Source organism: Hipposideros armiger, unplaced genomic scaffold (assembly GCF_001890085.2).
Source record: "Hipposideros armiger isolate ML-2016 unplaced genomic scaffold, ASM189008v1 scaffold_514, whole genome shotgun sequence".
Taxonomy (NCBI): domain Eukaryota; kingdom Metazoa; phylum Chordata; class Mammalia; order Chiroptera; family Hipposideridae; genus Hipposideros; species Hipposideros armiger.
The window spans coordinates 1,018,264-1,023,627 of NW_017731864.1; the positions used below are offsets into that span (position 1 = coordinate 1,018,264).

At 34.8% G+C, this 5,364-nt stretch overlaps 1 protein-coding gene across 2 annotated transcripts in view; it reads left to right on the plus strand.

Annotated features, from left to right (window-relative positions):
* The first annotated feature begins 127 nt into the window (after positions 1 to 127).
* RHBDD1 (rhomboid domain containing 1) overlaps positions 128 to 5,364 on the plus strand; it is a 136,203-nt gene continuing 130,966 nt past the window's right edge. Inside the window, exon 1 of one of the 2 annotated variants that reach the window (XM_019668064.1) lies at positions 128 to 829. The gene's annotated coding sequence lies outside the window, so the exon portion shown is untranslated. The remainder of the gene's footprint in view (positions 830 to 5,364) is intronic. The other variant, XM_019668065.1, reaches the window with a different exon arrangement.

A 5,364-nucleotide genomic window follows, 5' to 3' on the forward strand; every position in this document is an offset into this window, starting at 1 on the left:
TTTATCATAAATGTGTGTTGGATTTTGTGAAATGCTTTTCTGTATCTATTGAGATGGTATATGGTTTTTGTCCTTTAGTCTATTAATACAGTGTTTTACATTGATTTTTTTTTAAATGTTAAACCAACCTTGCATTCATGGTATACAATCCCTCAGGTATTGCTGGGTTTGGTTTGCTAACACTTTTTTGGGAATTTCTGTATGTTCATGAGGGATATTGATCTGTAGCTTCCTTTTCTTGCAATGTCTTTATCTGAATTTGGTATCAGGGTAATAAACATCTTCATAAAATGTGTTTAGACATGATCTGTCCTCTATTTCAGAAATAGTTTGTGTATGGGTGTATCGATTCTTAAGTATTTGATTGAATTCACCAGCGACTCTATCTGGGTCTGGGCTTTTCTTTGTGATACTTTAAAGTAGTAATTCAATTTCTTTACATGTTATATATAGTCTGTTATAGGCTGAACTATGTCACCCAAAAAGATATGCTGAAGTCTTAACCCCCAGTACCTCAGAATGTGTTCATATTTGGAAATAGGGTCACTGCAGATGTAATTAGTCAAAATGAGGTCATACTGGAGTAGACTGAGCTCTTAATCCTTTATCACTGGTGTCCTAATAATAAGAAGAGGAGACAGACAAATGAGGAGAGAATGCCATGTGTTATTGGAGACAGAGATGAAGCTGATGGAGCTGCAAGCCAAAAAACACCAAGGACTGCCTGCAAACGACCAGATGCTCGAGTCAAGGAAGGACCCTCCCTTACAAGTTCCAGAGAACTTAGTTCTGTCAACACCTTGATCTTGGACTTCTAGCCTCCAGAACTGTAAGATACATTTCCATTGTTTTAAGCCACCTAGTTTATAGTACTTTGTTATGGCAGCCCTAGGAAACTAATATAAACTCTTTTTCAGATATTTTCTTAATTCAGTTTTGGCAATTTGTGTTTTTCTAGGAATTTGCCCAATTCATTTACATTGTCTAATTTGGCATAAAATTATTCATAGTCCCTTTTAATTTTGGTAGAGTGGGTAGTGATGTATCGCTTCCATTTCTGATTTTAATCATTTGTGTCTTCTTTGTTTTGGTTAGCTTAATAAAAAGGTTTGTCAATTTTTTTATTTTTACAAAGAACCAACTTTTATTTTCATTTTCTCTATTTTTCTCTTATCTATGTCATTAGTTTCTAGTATCATTTCCTCCCTTTTGCTTGCCAATGGCTTTAAATTGATCTTATTTTTCTAGTTTTTAAAGTGGAAGCCTAGAATATTGTGACTTTTCTAATATAGGTGTTTAAAGCAGTAAATACGCTTCAGATCACTGTTTTAGTTGCATATGTTTAGAAACAAAAATTTCAATGTTTTCATTTTATCTCAGTTTAAAACATTTTCTAATTTCCTCTGTTACTTTTCCTTTGGCCCATGAATAATTTCCCAGTATTTGAGGATTTTCCAAATTTCTATTGTATTTGTAATATAATTCCACTGTAATTAGAGATATACTTTGCATGATCCTAACCTTTTAAAATTTATTGAGACTTGTTTTATGGCTTGCCATATGGACTATCCTGGAGAATACACTTCTTAAAAATAATATAAATCTTGATGACATTAAGTACCGTGGTATATGTCAATTAGGTTGATAGTGTTTAAAGCTTCTATAGCCTTAATGGTTTCCTGTCTAGTTGTTCTACCCATTATTGAGAGCAGGATACTGAAATATCAAATTGATTGTCTATTTCTCCATTCAATTCTATCAATTTTTGCTTCATGTATTTAGGGCTCTGTTGTTGGGTACATGTACATTTCTAATTATTATATCTTTTTGATGTATTGACTCTTTTATCATTATGAAATATTTCTTGTCTTAAAGTCTTTTTTGTCTGCTATCAGTATAGCCAATGCAAATAAATTATGGTTAGTTTGCATGGTCTATCACTGTTAAATATTGTTAATCTTATCATATGCAATTTTGTACTTTTATAGTTCTTAAATTGTTCTTGAATTAATTTGCAAGCTTTTCACAAGAAAGCTATAATTTTCTTTTTTTAAAAAATTGGGGAATTAAGGGAGGGGAACAGTGTTGGGGAATTGGGGAGGAGGACCAGCCAAGTTGTTGTTCTTCAATCTTATTTATGGAGGGCACCAGTCACCATCTGGCTGCCTATCAGCAGCTCGTGGCCTCTAACCTCAAGGTGCTGTGTTACAATCTTAGTTGCGGGTGGGCGTAGCCACCATCCCATGTGGGAGTCGAACCAGCAGCCTTTTTGTTAAAAGCACATGCTCTATCCACTGAGCCATCCGGGTGGCAGCTCAGCTCAAGGTGCCTCCAGTTCAGTCTTAGTTGCAGGCGGGCATACCCCACCATCAAACAGGCAGTCTTGTTGTTAGGAGCACGTGCTCTCACCAGCTGAGCCATCCTGCCACCTGTTAACAGCTCAGCGGCAGCTCAGCTTGGGCACAGTATCACTGGCCCACGTGGGAATCGAACCGGCGGCCCTGTTGCTCAGAGCTCGCGCTCTTAAGCTCTTAACCAACTGAGCCACTCGGCCCTATAAATTCTTTTATCAGTTTATACATCCTGGGGTACAGTGTTGGGTATAACAATAATCCTTTAAAAGTAGATACCCAAACAAGCTCCTCTTTAAAAAAATAATCCAATTGTGTTATTTGCTCATGGCGTTGTTGCCTGATATTCTCTCACCTTCATGCCAGGTTTTGAAAGATTGACACTCATCTGCCTTCGTGACAGTTCCAGTCCTAGATTTATAAACTGTACAAAAGTTGTTACCACAACTCCTCCATTCGGACACAAGAACCACATTTTAGGAACACTCATTTAAGTCAAATGGCTTATTTCCAGGTATTGTTGCTGTCCTGCAAACCTTTGATAAAAACAGAACATTGTTCAGACCATTAGACAGGTCTCAAATATTATACACAATGTGCATAATGCTTTTTCTCATGATTAACATTCATGAATACTTTTGAGCTTTTAAGAATCATCTTACAGAGCAATGTAACAACTGCCTAACTTTAGTGTTTAAGGACTTATGGCATTGAGTCTTTGATATTTTTAAGCCTTGCTTCCGTGAAAGGATGCTGCTGACTGCCTCATGAGTTAATGTTTAAGATATACAATTATTACTCAAGTGATCTGTTTGTCAATTTAAGTGGGACTTGAGTATGATACAATATGTTTCAATTTTTCAATAGGAACTTAAAAAGTTCTTGTCTGCTCAGTAACTCATATAGGACAAAAAAGTCAATTTTTAAAAGGTAGGCTTTTTTGGTCCTCTCAAATTTCTATGAATATTTTCACTGATAACATTTGAAATTGAATATAATTGTCTAAGTATATTCTTAACCCTTACACATAACATTTTAATGAGATTACTGTATTGAGACTTCTTGATTTGTGGCTCCCTTAAAATCACCTCTGTATTTGATATAAGGACAAAAAAATGATGCAATTATAGAAAGGTATAAAAGGTGTTAGAGGCTAGGAGATAGGATGAGTATTAATTGAATTGATGCATATGATTATGGATCACAAGGATAAATGAGGCCCCCTTCTTTCTGAAAAATTACATTAATTTTTTTTTCTAGACAAATACATAAATTACTGCTGTAGGCAATTCACCTTTTCACCCTCTTGTTCAATTGACTTTCTATTTCCAAGAATGCAGTCTGTCATCCTCAGCCAAACTTTCTGCCCAGTACATTGTTAGAAGGGGTAAGTTGTAAGGCTCAAGGAACATATACTTGCATATTGCTGAGAATCCTCTTTATCATTTGAAAGCCTGTTACATACCCAACTTCAATGTACAAACTTAAATTTTCATTTAAATTGCAAACTCTAATATTTCCACGAAAAGTTCTTGTAGTACATAATAACAAAAGATAACCCAAACTGTTCTGATTTAGGCGGGTTTCAAGTAGAATAAGCTAAAGACAGCTGCCACAACTTCCAATAAATAACAGAGCAGCATAAAACCACCTGCNCGACCCTCAGTTCTAGTCAACTACGATCTGTTTGTCTCAATGGATTTACCTTTTCTGGACATTTCATATGTAGAGAATTAAACAATATATAGTCTTTTGGGTCTGGTTTCCTCTCAATTAGCATGCTATTTTTGAGGTTCCTGCATGTTGTAGATGAATCAATCGTTTGTGTCTTTTTTATTGCTTTATTCAACAGTTGATAAGCATTTGGATTGTTTGCAGGTTGTGGCAGTTATGAGTAATAATGCTATGACATTTGCATACAAGTCTTTAGTGGACATATGCTTTATTTCTCTGGGGTAGTTTCCTAAGAGTCAAATTGCTGGGTTCATATCATAAACATATGCATAACTTTTGGAAAACCTGCCTATTTTCTAAAGTGGCCACATCATTTTACATTCTTACTAGTAATGCGTGAGAATTCATTTCTCCACGTTCTTGTCATAGTTCTTTTTTTGTAGTTATTGTCACTCCATGGGGTGTGAGGTAGTATCTCATGTGACTTTAATTGGCATCTTTCTAATGACTAGTGATGGGAAAATTTTAATATGTTTATTAGTTATTCACTTCTTTTGTGAAGTATCTATTCAAATCTTTTGCCCACTTTTTATTTTTCATTATTATTTTTTCATTTTTTTAGTTTCAGGTGTACAAAACAATGCAATAGTTATGCTTTTCACCCCTCAAAAAGTGACAACCCCCCTTCCCCAATCTACTGCCCCCCCACCCCCAATATCATACATATCTATTACAATTCCATTGACTTCACTCCCCACACTGTACTCCACATCCTGTGATTTTGCCCACTTTTTAATTGAACAGCTTATCTTTTCCTTGAGTTGTAAGAATATATTAAATATTCTAGATACAAATCTGTTATCAGATATAAAATTTGCAAATATTTTCTTCCACTCTGTGGCTTTTTCTTAGTGATGTCTTTTAAAAAGCAAACATTTTTAAATTTTGAGGTCATTTATCAATTATTTCTTTTGACGATCATGCTTTTGATGTCAGAGCAAAGAAGTCTTTGCCTAACTTGACAAAGATTTTTTCTTGTTTTTTCTTTCAGAAGTTTTATAGCTTTAGCTGTTACATTTAGGCCTATGTTCCACTTGGACTTAATTTTGTGTATTGTGTGAACAGTCCAAGTTCATGGTCTTTTTTTCATATTGATGTCCAATTTCCCCAGCATTCTTTGTTGAAAAAAAACTTCCATTTGTCTTGGCAATTTTATTGAAAATCAACTGACCATGTAAGGGCTTATTTAAATTCCATTTCATTGATCTTTATGCCTATTCTCACACCAATAATATGGTCTTGATTACTGTAAATTTGTAGTACATTTTGAAATTGGGTA